Source organism: Paroedura picta, chromosome 4, assembly GCF_049243985.1.
Source record: "Paroedura picta isolate Pp20150507F chromosome 4, Ppicta_v3.0, whole genome shotgun sequence".
NCBI classification, from domain to species: Eukaryota; Metazoa; Chordata; class Lepidosauria; order Squamata; family Gekkonidae; genus Paroedura; species Paroedura picta.
In genome coordinates, this window is record NC_135372.1 from 140,372,759 (window position 1) to 140,386,998 (window position 14,240).

A 14,240-nucleotide genomic window follows, 5' to 3' on the forward strand; every position below is an offset into this window, starting at 1 on the left:
GGTGTTGCTGTGAGGATCCTGGCTGCTGCATTTTGAACCAGTTGTAGTTTCCGGGTCAGGGCTGAGGGCAGGCCTGCGTAGAGCGAGTTACAAAAGTCCAGTCTAGAGGTGACCGTCGCATGGATCACTGTGGCTAGGTGTTCCGGGGCCAGGTAGGGCGCTAGTAGTTTGGCTTGGCGGAGATGGTAGAATGCCAGCCGCGCTACCTTTGTGATCTGGGCCTCCATTGTGAGGGAGGCGTCCAGAATCACGCCTAGGTTCCTGGCGGAGTGAGCCGTAGAGAGCTGCACGCCATCCAGGGTAGGCAGGCGCGCTTCCTCACATGGGCCCTTCCTACCCAGCCACAGGACCTCCGTCTTTGAAGGATTGAGCTTCAGACGACTCTGCTTGAGCCATCTCGTCACTGCTTCCAGGCAGCTGGCTAATGCTTCTGGGGGAGAGTCAGGGCGGCCATCCATCAGGAGGAAGAGCTGGGTGTCATCTGCATATTGGTGGCAACCCAGCCCAAACTTCCGTACCAGTTGTGCGAGAGGGCGCATGAAGATGTTAAATAGGATAGGAGAGAGGACCGCTCCTTGTGGGACTCCACAAATAAGTTGCCGGCGGCCTGATGTTTTCTCTCCTATTGCAACCCTCTGTCCACGATCCTGGAGGAAGGAGATCAGCCATTGAAGGGCTGTCCCTTGTATTCCAGCATCGATGAGGCGGCGAGCTAGAAGCTCGTGATCGACTGTGTCGAACGCTGCTGAGAGGTCTAATAATATCAGCAGTGCCGACCCGCCTCGATCTAACTGGCGACGGAGGTCGTCCGTCAGGGCGACTAGCGCTGTCTCTACCCCATGGCCAGGCCGGAAGCCAGACTGGGATGGGTCTAGGACCGAAGCTTCTTCCAGGTACTCCGTCAGTTGGTTTGCGACTGCCCTTTCTATCGTCTTGCCCAGAAATGCTAGGTGTGAGACGGGCCTGTAGTTGTTAGGCTCTTGTGGATTTAGAGATGTTTTTTTCAACAGTGGACGTACCACAGCCTCTTTCAAACCCTCCGGGAATTCTCCTGTTGTGAGAGATAGGTTGATTATCTCCCGGAGGGGGCCCTTTATTCTTATGCCGGCTGTTTTTAAGAGCCAGGATGGGCAAGGGTCTAGTGGGCATGTAGTTGGTCTTGTTGTCGCTAGTATCCTGTCCACTTCGGCCAGCGTGAGTCGTCTGAAGTTACTCATAGTTTTCTCCAAAGATGGCCAAGGGGCCTCTAGTTCACTTTTTGTATCTAAGGTTGGAGGGAGGTCGTGGCGGAGTGTCGAGATTTTGTCTGCAAAATGACTCGCAAATGCCTCACAGCTGATGTCCAATTGGCTACTGTTTTGTTGCCCTTCAATCAGGGCAGTGAGGGATCGAACTACCTTAAACAATTGAGCTGGGCGTGAGTCTGCAGATGCGATGGTAGCCGAGTAAAAATTGCGTTTTACTGACTTCACCGCCATCTCATAGGCTTTCATCTGCATTCTATAAGATGTTCTCGAGGCTTCGTCACGAGTCTTCCTCCAAACTCGCTCTAGCCGTCTCAGTTCCCGTTTCTTGTCGCGAAGCTCCTCGGTGTACCAGGGGGCCTGCTTGAGACGGGGCCGGAGAGGGCGTCGGGGAGCTATCTCATCAATGGCAGTCAGCAGTCTGTCATGCCAGTCACTGACCAGGCCATTGAGAGAAGTGCCGGGAGGCATTGGTTCCCGCAGAGCGTTCAGGAATCCTATTGGATCCATAAGTCTCCGCGGGCGAGCTAAAATTTGCTCGGCGCCCAACTGAGGAGGTGGTGGAAGCCTTAGCCGAGCCTTTAGAGCATAGTGGTCTGACCATGGCACGGCTGTTGTTGTGACCAGATCCACATCCAAACCTACGCCGAAAATAAGGTCCAGGGTGTGGCCTGCTTGATGGGTGGGGCCAACAACAAATTGCGAGAGCCCCAGTGTTGCCATGGTTGACACTAGGTCCTGTCCAGTTCTAGAGGACGGTAGCTCAGCATGGACGTTAAAGTCCCCCAGGACTAGTAGACTGGAGAACTGTAGCGTCCAGGCCGCCACCGCCTCTAGCAGGGCAGGCAGGGCATCTGGTGGTGCATTGGGGGCGCGGTACACTAGCCAGATGGCCACGCTCTCAGTTGATCCCCATCCGAGGCCAACACATTCAATGCCTGGTATTGACGGCACAGGGAGGGCTCTAAAGGAGAAAGCCTCTCGGGTTAGGATTGCCACCCCTCCTCCCCGCCCCGCTGTCCGGGACTGGTGGAGGACAGAGAACCCAGCAGGGGCTAGGTCTTTGAGGGCAACTGTCTCCCCCTCCCTGGTCCAGGTTTCTGTCAAGCACGCCAGGTCTGCTCTTTGCTCTGCAAAGTAGTTTTGCAGCGTAGAGGTTTTGTTGTTTATTGACCTGGCGTTGCACAGCACCAGTGTCAGAGGCGGGTTGTTTACCTTTGCCTCCACCCTAGTGTCACGAGGGATGGGGCGGAGTCTGGAGGGGGCCTGAGTATGGTTGGTTTTCGGCCCCCTTGGTTTGATGTACCTCCGCCATCCGCTGTCCCTGCCTTTGCCCCTTATTATTGGGATCCCTGACCCTATCATGGCCCCTGCTTTTCCTCCTTCCTCAGATTTGTTAGGCATTGTGAGCTCTATGGACACTGTTGGTTCAATTCTTGGTTCAGTGGTTTGGCTGGGGTTGATTGTTAAACCCCGGTTCTGTCTTTGTGTGTGTGAGTTGTGTATCTGTGGGAGGTTGGCCCTGATCGCTAATTACAGCCTCTCAGGGCTTCCCAGTTCCGCTTGTGTAGTTATGTGTTGGGTGTAGGATGTGTATCGTTGTGGGAGCCTGGAGGGGTAGTCCCGATCGCCTATTGTGGCACCTCAGGGTTGCCCAATCCAGGGGTGTGTGGTGTATGAGTGATCTGTGTGTTATTTCATGTTGGGTTGGGACTGAGGTTTATGAATTGGGTGTGGTTCAGTTGGATGGTAGGGTTGTTTGGTAAGTGGGGGGCAAGTTATTGGGTTGGTTGGTAAGTTGGGCTAATTGGTTGATTGAGCTAATTTCCTCAGGCTGGGTTGGGTGTTCAATTGATGGTGATTGATTGTTTAATTGTTAGGATTGATTATTTGGGTGGTTTTGGGGTAGAATCAGTTGTTTGGGGTGGGGATTAGTTGTTTAATTGGTAGAATTAATTTTTTTGGGTGGGTTTGGGGTAGGTCAGTTGATGGTGTTTAATTGTGTTGGGTTTATTGTTTTGGCTGATTGGTGGGTGGATATGTTGATTTAATTTGGACCCCTGGTCTGATCCAGCAGGGCTCTTCTGATTTTCTTAGGAAGGCCTCAGCCTCTCTGCCCTGTTCCTGGCTCTCCAGAGAATTCATAGAATCACAGAGTTGGAAGGGACCTCCACCTTGTCCAACCCCTTGCAGAATGCAGGAAATTCAAAACTTCCTGCCCACCCTCAGTGACCCCAATTCCATGTCCAGATGATGTACTGCCCCAAAAGAAACCAAAATCCCTAGTTAGTCTGGTCTGGAGGAAATTCACCACACAACCTCAAAGTGGTAATCAGCATTTCCCTGGGCCTGCAAGAAAGGGTCACAAGAGCCAAGATCGGACACAATCCTTTCTGTCCACCCACTCACCATCTGCTTAAGTTCACAGAATCAGCATTTCTGTCAGATGGTGATCTAGCCCCTGCTTAAGAACTTCCAAAGAAGAAGAACCCACCACCTCCCGAGGAAGCCTGTTCCACTGAGGAACCGCTCTAACAGTCAGGAACTTCTTCCGGAGGTTCAGACGGAATTACTTTTGCATTTATTTCATCCCATTGGTTCTGGTCCGAACGTCTGGCACAACAGAAAACAGCTCTGCTCCATCCTCTATGTCAGAGATAGTCAACCCGTGGTCCTCCAGATGTTCATGGTCTACAACTCCCATGAGCTCCTGCCAGCAAATGCTGGCAGGGGCTCATGGGAATTGTAGTCCATGGACATCTGGAGGACCACAGGTTGATTACCCCTGCTCTATGTGACAGCCCTTCAAGGACTTGAAGATGGTTATCATATCACCTCTTAGTCGTCTCCTCTCCAGGCTAAACAGAACAAGCTCCCCCAACCTTTCTTCATATGACTTGGTCTCCAATCTCCTCACTATTTTCACTGCCCTCCTGTAGTTTGTCCACACTCTAGTTTGTCTACATCCTTCTTCAATTGGGGTGCCCCACACAGAATACAGTACACTGAAGTCTAACCAGAGCATAGCAAAGCGATATCATCACCTAATGCGATCTGGACAGTATATTTCCTTTGATACAGCCCCAAATCCCATTTGCCTTTTTAGCCACTGAGTCACACCGCTGACTCGTGTTCAGTGTATGGCCCACTAAGACTCCTAGATCATTTTCAGACGTACTATTGCCAAGACAAGTCTCCCCCATCCTATATTGGTATGTTGGGTTTTCCCTACCTAAATGCAGAACTTTACATCTTTCACTACTGATATTCATTTTATAGCCCAGTTTTCCAGCTTGCCAAGATCATCCTGTATTCCTGCGTTGAGCAGGGGGTTGGACTAGATGGCCTGTATGGCCCCTTCCAACTCTATGATTCTATGATTCGATGATCCTGACTATGTCTTCTGCTGTGTTTGCTACCCCTCCCAGTTTAGTGTCCTCTGAAAATTTAATAAGCACCCCCTCTATTCCTTCATCGAAACCATTTATGAATATGTTGAACAACACAGGGCCCAGGACAGATCCCTGAGGCTCTCCAATCGTCACTCCTCTAACGTGAGACTGACCAATAGCATGCACTGGCAGGAAGATCTGTTGTGGGGCTTTTGTATAGAATCATGGAATCATAGAGTTGGAAGGGGCCATAGAGGCCATCTAGTCCAACCCCCTGCTCAACGCAGGATCAGCCCAAAGCATCCTAAAGCATCCAAGAAAAGTGTGCATCCAACCTTTGCTTGAAGACTGCCAGTGAAGTGGGGCTGATTGTGGGGCTGATTGTGGATTTCTTCGGTTCAGTTTTGGCCTCCTTGTACTATCATGCTGGGGTCACAATAAAGAGCTCAAATGAACTCCCAGTGTCCTGATCTCCAACCCACGGATTTAACATGCACTACAGACAATCTTCTCGATACACGCAATCATAGAATCATAGAATCATAGAGTGGGAACAGGCCAGACAGGCCATCTAGTCCAACCCCCTGCTCAACACAAGATCAGCCCAAAGCATCCTAAAGCAATCACCATTTTGTGTGAAGAGGGCAATGTAGAATCATACAATCATAGAGTTGGAAGGGGCCATGCAGGCCATCTAGTCCAACCAGGAACATAAAGGGAAACAAAAAACCCAGCCAGAAAAACAGGCGGGAGCCAAAAAAGGTTAGAGATCAAACCAATTATAGAAAAATATAACAATTTATTATTGTTAGAGCTCAACTATTTTTAAATCATAAAATCAATTGGGCACAAGTAAAATATCTAAGCAAGTGCATCCGTAATGCCAAAAGGTTTAGACCTAGCCCTAATGGGTTTCGATCCTATAGATCAGGGGTAGTCAAACTGCGGCCCTCCAGATGTCCATGGACTACAATTCCCAGAAGCCCCTGCCAGCATTCGCTGGAAGGGGCTTCTGGGAATTGTAGTCCATGGACATCTGGAGGGCCGCAGTTTGACTACCGCTGCTATAGATCTTCATCAGAGGCCAATAATACAGATGCACACAGATGTAAATAACAATATTTTTTTTGCAATTTTCAGGTGAGGTGTGTATGTAAAAAACTTATTTGATCAATTACGGCTGGTTCCGGTCTTGCAAAGTGTTCCTATTGGCAGAATCCTCAGCCAGCAAATATTTCTTATTACTCCCCTGGGCACTGCAGAATCCAACTGTGCTATTTTGCAAAAAGGTCCAAAATGAGAGGATAAGGATCTATCCAGCTGCTGCCTGCAGACCTGCCAGTGAGGGGGAGCTCCCCACCTCCTGAGGCAGCCCCTTCCACTGCTGAACTAGACTCTTAGAATCCTAGCATGGGAAGGGACCACAAAGGCCATCTAGTCCCACCCCCTGCTCAGTGCAGGATCAGCCTCCAGCATCCAGGAGAAGGATCTGTCCAGCCGCTGCTTAAAGACGGCCGGTGAGGGGGAGCTCCCCACCTCCTTAGGCAGCCCCTCCCACTGCTGAACTAGACTCCTAGAATCCCAGAGTGGGAAGGGGCCATCCAGGCCATCCAGTCCCACCCCCTGCTCAGGGCAGGATCAGCCTCCAGCATCCAGGAGAAGGATCTGTCCAGCCGCTGCTTGAAGACGGCCAGTGAGGGGGAGCTCCCCACCTCCTTAGGCAGCCCCTTCCACTGCTGAACTAGAATCCTAGAATCCTAGAGTGGGAAGGGGCCACACAGGCCATCTAGTCCCACCCCCTGCTCATTGCAGGATCAGCCTCAAGCATCCAGGAGAAGGATCTGTCCAGCCGCTGCTTGATGACGGCCAGTGAGGGGTAGCTCCTCTTTAGGCAGCCCCTTCCACTGCTGAACTAGACTCATAGAATCCTAGAGTGGGAAGGGCCATGCAGGCCATCTAGTCCCACCCCCTGCTCAATGCAGGATCAGCCTCAAGCATCCAGGAGAAGGATCTGTCCAGCCGCTGCCTGAAGACGGCCAGTGAGGGGGAGCTCCCCACCTCCTGAGGCAGCCCCTTCCACTGCTGAACTAGACTCCTAGAATCCTAGAGTGGGAAGGGGCCATGCAGGCCATCTAGTCCACCCCCTGCTCAGTGCAGGATCAGCCTCAAGCATCCAGGAGAAGGATCTGTCCAGCTGCTGCTTGAAGATGGCCAGTGAGGGGGAGCTCCCCACCTCCTTAGGCAGCCCCTTCCACTGCTGAACTAGACTCCTAGAATCCTAGAGTGGGAAGGGGCCATGCAGGCCATCTAGTCCACCCCCTGCTCAGTGCAGGATCAGCCTCCAGCATCCAGGAGAAGGATCTGTCCAGCTGCTGCTTGAAGACGGCCAGTGAGGGGGAGCTCCCCACCTCCTTAGGCAGCCCCTTCCACTGCTGAACTGCTTGGACTATGAAATGCCCCCCCTGATATCTATCCGGTATAGTTCTACGCATAGTTTACATGTAGTTGTGTAGTATTTTCGGTTCAGCTCTCTCCTCTTGTGCGATGAGCTGGCGTTGGGGAACGATGGCGTGGAATTAAATGAAACGGAAGGCGAGGAGGGGGAGGAGGAGGAGGAGGGGGGGCAGGGACGAGCTGAAGGCAGCATCTGGGACATGCGCCGCGCTCGGCACGCGCGTCTTCCCCTCTAGGCCGCTCCGCTGGCAAAGCCGCCTAATGAAAACAAAGTGTGCTGCCATCTCATTGGCACCGAGTTCTGAGCAAGTGCCAGTTGCCAGTCACGTGAACCATCCTTCTTCGGAGAAGGAGGGAAAAAAGAAAGCTATTCTATGCTCTGAAGTTCAAACCAGTGGATTCTCTTTCCTCTAGCAAAGTCTGTGAAAGGGCTGGGGAGGTGGAGGGGGGGGGGGAATCTTCTAAGAATCTCTCAGCACCCTCCTCAAACAACAACTGTAGGCATCTTCGGAGAAAGACACGACTGTTAGCCTGGCACAAGACCCTCTCCCCCCCCCCCCTGCAATCTGCACCTGGCCTCTAACTCTTGGCCTGGATCTTCCGCCAGCTCCTATCTGGTCCCTCTCGTGTCTCCCACCCCACACACCGGTGTCCCCCCCACCCCAGATTGCTTTGATCCATTTTAAACATCCCCCCCATTGAAGATTGATTCATGCCAGGAGATTTCCCCCCTCGTTTGTTATCCTCGTTCCGACAAAGAGCCCCAAAGTGCTGTCCGTGAACCGAACGTCTCAAATGGAATCTCTATGCATATTATTATTCTCCCTTCCCAAGAACGCTGGCCTAACACACAATGATTTATACCACGAGGTTGGTCGGTGGGGGCAACGGGGGCGAAGGGGGGGGGAGGGGAAGGACATAAAAAAAGGGGGGTAATTTATGCATCCTGTCAACCACCATGGCTTGCGGTGCGCCCGCCTTACGAGCCCGGCATTTATTGCAACCTCCCCAATAACCCAAGAAGACAATTACTATAATTACTATTTTTAAAGGCTCGATTCCCTCCGGACCAATGGCACACGTTTTACGTGCGGAGAGGAGCAGGTGTCAAAGGGACTTCATTACGTTTACGAGCCTTTCAAATATGCCAGGCCCGGCGTTCGCTGCAGTTAATGCCTTCCGATGCACGCTCCACAATAGAATTAATATTTTTGATTGCAGGACGGCGGCAGGTCTGTGCTGGAAGGAACTCTCCTCCTCCCTCCCTCCCTCCCCCCCCCCGCCCCATCGCGCTTGATTTTTGTCAGGTTTCCCGGGGAAATTGGCAAACATTCTGCTGGTTTTCAAGCACGCTCTGGCAATTTGGATTGCATGCAGATAAATTATTATTTTTTTTCTTTAAAAGAAGGGGGAAGGGAAGAGGGGGGAAGAAAACGACAGACAACAGCAGGGTTTGGGAAAAAATGGTGTGAAAATCAGATTCTCGCGTATATAATATATATTTATTTGAAACATCTTACGCAGCAGGCCCTGGTTCGCCTCCTGGCCTATCATGTCCCACCTTCAGTCCTCCCCCCACCAGAACTGTATAATCTGAGTCTCTTCAACCTTCCCCCTGAATCGTCTTGGTTGCTCTCTTTGTCCTTTTACCGACTCTGCAATGTCCTTTTGGACACATCCAGTTCTAGGTTGGGAAATAACCCCATGGAATCCTAACAACAGACTACATAGACTTTCCATTGCAGAGCCTTCCTTGGTGGTTTCCCTTCCATGTACCACAGTAAGGGACTTCCAAGGCAGGTGAGAAGCTGAGGTGGTTGGCCGTGGCTTTCCTCTGCAGAGCCTTCCTTGGTGGTTTCCCTTCCATGTACCACAGTAAGGGACTTCCAAGGCAGGTGAGAAGCTGAGGTGGTTGGCCATGGCTTTCCTCTGCAGAGCCTTCCTTGGTGGTTTCCCTTCCATGTACCACAGTAAGGGACTTCCAAGGCAGGTGAGAAGCTGAGGTAGTTGGCCATGGCTTTCCTCTGCAGAACCTTCCTTGGTGGTCTCCCTTCCATGTACCACAGTAAGGGACTTTCAAGGCAGGTGAGAAGCTGAGGTGGTTGGCCATGGCTTTCCTCTGCAGAACCTTCCTTGGTGGTCTCCCTTCCATGTACCACAGTAAGGGACTTCCAAGGCAGGTGAGAAGCTGAGGTGGTTGGCCATGGCTTTCTTCTGCAGAGCCTTTCTTGGTGGTCTCCCTTCCATGTACCACAGTAAGGGACTTCCAAGGCAGGTGAGAAGCTGAGGTGGTTGGCCATGGCTTTCCTCTGCAGAGCCTTCCTTGGTGGTTTCCCTTCCATGTACCACAGTAAGGGACTTCCAAGGCAGGTGAGAAGTTGAGGTGGTTGGCCATGGCTTTCCTCTGCAGAACCTTCCTTGGTGGTTTCCCTTCCAAGTACCACAGTAAGGGACTTCCAAGGCAGGTGAGAAGCTGAGGTGGTTGGCCATGGCTTTCCTCTGCAGAACCTTCCTTCCAATTATCCTTGGTAGGAACCTTCAAGGTAAGTGGTCGTCCCCCTTCCAAGTACTGACCCTACTTAGCTTCTCAGATATGGCGAGATTGTCAAACACTGATGAATCCTACAGTGCCTTTTCCAGAAGCTGATAGCATGTCATTTCCGGTTTCTTCCAGAACCTTCTGTATGATGCTCTAGGAATTTCCCCTAATCTCTATGATAATGGCCACAAAGACCAGGAGAAATTCTCAGAGCGTCACCATCGACGCCTTCCCCCGTTTTGTCTCACAATCCAGAAAGTATGGAGGGTGGGTTGTGGAGAATTCTCCCGCTACTCATGGGTCACTGGAGAGCTGAACACCACACAGGGTACATCCACTTTGTCCTGAGTGCTGCACCTCCAGCAGAAAAAAAATAGTAGGAAAAGTGTTTGGTCCAGAATGTCAGTGGAGTGCTGCCAGTCAGGGTAGGCCTGGCAGGGTTGGAAGGACCAGCGGATGCCCACCAGCATTTCTTCCACAATGACTCATTCAAAGTGAGTCAGATGAGTGGAGGCAAAGCACATGACTTGCACGGATAAGGTCTTGTAGTCAAGCCTCAGGGACAGGGCACCTCTTCTAACATCACAGATTCGGTCTTTCGCAAGGTCACGGTGTGGGCTCAAGACGATCCATTGCTCAGCTTCTCTGACGGCCGTCCCTCTTCCTTTATGAGAAACATTTCAAGTTCAAGGAATGCAGCCTTGGGATGTCGCAACAGAGGCATCACATCCAAATGGCAAGATTTCCTAGTCCCACATTGGCCAGACCCTGCCTGGAGTCCTCTGAACAGTTCTGGAGGCCTCGCTTCAAAAAGGACGTGGACAAAATGGAGAAGGTGAAGAGGAGAGCGACAAGGATGATCCGGGGCCTGGGGACCAAGCCCTAGGAGGAAAGGCTGAGGGACTTGGGAATGTTCAGCGTGGAGAAGAGGAGGCTGAGAGGGGACAGGATGGCTCTCTTGAAGGGTCTGAAAGGTTGTCTCCTGGAGGAGGGCAGGGAAAGGTTCCTGTTGGCAGCAGAGGAGAGGACTTGCAGTAACGGGTTTAAATTATTGTATTGGCTTGATCTCGGGTGGGAAAAATACACAGAGTTGTTCAGCAGTTGAATGGGCTGCCTAAAGGGGTGGAGCACTGAGAGTCATTAGGCAGCGGTTGGACTGATCTTTCTCCTGGATGCTTGAGGCTGAACCTGCATTCAGCAGGGGGTGGGACTAGATGGCCTGTCTGGCCCCTTCCAACTCTATGGTTCTATGATCCAAAAAGAAGAAGCTGCCATCTGAAGCAACTCGTCTCCCCTGGATGCTGCACCGCTCATGCAAATAGGCCAGCCACGTAAAGGGTGATTTGCACAAGTAGGTCAGCCAATAGATCACCTAAGCTGGCTTCTTTGCCCCGGAGAACAGCAGATGCGGCTTGTTCCAACACAGAGAAGCAGGAGACTGAGGTCCCATGGTTGTTGGATCCTCCTGTGCATGTTAAGAAGACGTTCAGAAAATAACACAACCCATTCCTACTCCTGTTTGTAAGTGATACAGCACTCTCTCTGCATCTTAAGTGCCTCAAGTCACAGCTGACAGTGATACCGGCGAGGGGCTCTCAAGATAAGAACATTACGAAAACCCTGCTGGATCAGACCAGTGGTCCATCTAGTCCAGCCTCCTGTCTCACACAGTGGCCAACCAGTTCCTCAAACCAATAGTTCAGCATCCTGCCTCACACAGTGGCCATCCAATTCTTCTGGAAAGCTAACAACAGGATTCAGACCACAAGGACCTTGAGAACACAGCCCTGCTCAATCACACCAGCAGTCCATGTCGTCCAGCCTCCTGTCTCATGCAGTGGCCAACCAGTTCCTCTGGAGGACCAACCACAGGGCAGAGAGGCCGAGGCCTCCCTAAGAACATCAGAGGAGCCCTGCTGGGTCAGACCAGGGGTCCATCTAGTCCAGCCTCCTGTCACACACAGTGGCCAGCCAGTCCCTCTGCTAGCCAACCACAGGGCACAGAGGCTGAGGCCTTCCTAAGAACATCAGGAAAGCCCTGCTGGAGCAGACCAGGGGGTCTAAATAGTCCAGCCTCCTGTCTCACCCAGGGGACAACCAGCTCCTCTGAAGGGCCAACAGCAGGGCACAGAGGCCAAGGCCTTCCTAAGAACATCAGAAGAGTCCTGCTGGATCAGACTAGGGGTCCTTCTAATCCAGCCTCCCGTCTCACGCAGTGGCCAACCAGTTCTTCAGGGCAACAGACAAGGCGGCACACAGTGCAAGGTCTTTATAAGAACGTAAGAAGAGCCTTGCTGGGTCAGACCAGTGGTCCATCTAGTCCAGCCTCCTGTCTTCCACAGTGGCCAACCAGTTCCTCTGGAGGGCCAGCAACAGGGCAAAGAGGCCGAGGCCTTCCTAAGAACATCAGAAGAGCCCTGCTGGATCAGACCAGGGGTCCATCTAGTCCAGCCTCCTGTCTCACCCAGGGGCCAGCCAGTTCCTCTGGAGGGCCAGCAACAGGGCAAAGAGGCCGAGGCCTTCCTAAGAACATCAGAAGAGCCCTGCTGGGTCAGACCAGTGGTCCATCTAGTCCAGCCTCCTGTCTTCCACAGTGGCCAACCAGTTCCTCTGGAGGACCAGCAACAGGGCAGAGAGGCCAAGATCTTCATAAGAACATCAGGAGAGCCCTGCTGGGTCAGACCAGTGGTCCATCTAGTCCAGCCTCCTGTCTTCCACAGTGGCCAACCAGTTCCTCTGGAGGACCAGCAACAGGGCAGAGAGGCCAAGATCTTCATAAGAACATCAGGAGAGCCCTGCTGGATCAGACCAGGGGTCCATCTAGTCCAGCCTCCTGTCTCACACAGTGGCCAGCCAGTTCCTCTGGAGGGCCAGCAACTGGGCACAGAGCCCATCATAAGAACTTCAAAGAGAATGACATCCCTTCTGCTTTCATGCCAGAAGAGATGTCACATATTGGCGCAGTACCAGCTCACCCCCAGCCCTTATCCCCGAGGCCAAGGTGGCATTCACACTGTACCCTCTTTTTCAGTTTTCCCTTTTGACAATCACCCTTTTATCTCAACTCACGTCCACTCTCATTCATATTAGATTGATTTCAGGTGTTTTGGGTTCTTGACACATACCCTGGGGGAGTTCATCAACCCATCACGCTCGAAGGGGCTGCGGTCACCCCATCTTGTGGCAGCGAGTTGCACAGATGAACTGCGCTCCATGAAGAGGTATTTCTTTGGGTCTGTTCTGAGTCTCCTGGACTCCGACTTCAGGGGATGGCGAAGGCCTCTAACAATACAGGAAAGGATATCTGATCTGCCCCCCCCGCCCTCCTCCAAAATGATGTGTGCACATTATGCATATTTCAATAGTAATCTTTCAAAAGTCCTCCTGTTATGGCTTTGCTGAGCTGCTTGGAAATTTTGAAAAAAAGACAACTTGGTTGGATATTGTAACTTTGCATGGAAAAGGATCTAGGAGGAAAAGAGTTAAGTGAATTCTCTCTCTGTCTGTCTCTGTCTCTCTCTCCTCAGTTGGATGTTGAGGCTTTTTGGCCCTTCCTTGCTTTCTGTTTCCTTTTACATCAGACCTCTCTTTTTCTCTCTCTTTCCTGTGCTTGTTGCTGCAGCAAGTTAACTTTTAAAGAAACTACTCTGTTCAGAATAAGTTAAGTATGCAGGATTTATGTGTATTTTGGTAAGTAAAATTTCTTTCTCTCATTCCCCTAGGAATCAGATCATCTTTGTAATTTGTTAGAACAGCATTTTCCTCTTTAACCGGGGAATGTGGAGGATCGGGGGTACTGCCTATAGCTACTGTGCTTCCAAGGCAAATAGATATTTTTGTGCATTTAACCCAATCAGAGCCCCCCCCCCACACACACACACATTTTTGTTCTTATACTCTAATTTTTCCCAGAGGCAGCAAAACCTGAGCTCAAAAAAAGATTTAAAAGATCACATTTCAGCAGCTACAGTGATTAAATAACACCTCTTTGGTAGGGCTTATATTCATTGTGCTTCCTACCTACGCACCCGTTTCTACTGTGTATGTTGGAAAACAGCAGTCCTTCACAAGTATTTACAAATCTGTCATTGTGGGTCTTTCAGCTTCACCTCTTTTTGTTGTGGGGTATTCTCAAGCAGGATGGCTTTTTATTGTCTTTTGGGGGGGACACTTTCAGGAGATTGCTGCAAATTGGATGGCTGCAAATTGGTCCTCTTGGAAAGCCCATATCCAGCCAGTACTGAGGTAGCTGCATTGGCTGCCAATTGCGTTCTGGATCAAGTTCAAGCTTTTGGTATTAACCTTGATTCTAAGGCCGGGTGGGCAGGCAGTGCAAAGGGTGCACATTTTCAGCCCACACCAGACTGGTGGCTTGGAGGGAGGAAAGAGGGATTACGCTGCCAGGGGTTTTATAATTGTATTTAATTTTATTTTTATATGACTGTTGTTTATTTTACTGTTATTTTCTTGGGGGCTTATTGTAAACTGCCACAAGCCGGCTTGCACCGGGAGTGGTGGTCAATAAATTTTTAAAAATCACACTGAAACTTGCATTAATTGTAACTGGGTGTGGTGGTTGGCGGGAATCACACATGGTAGAAATACAGAAGA

The 14,240-nt window shown here is 51.1% G+C and overlaps 1 protein-coding gene across 12 annotated transcripts in view; it reads right to left on the minus strand.

Annotated features, from left to right (window-relative positions):
- Positions 1 to 14,240, minus strand: part of MYT1 (myelin transcription factor 1) — a 183,901-nt gene that overhangs the window by 103,679 nt on the left and 65,982 nt on the right. The window lies entirely within an intron of this gene.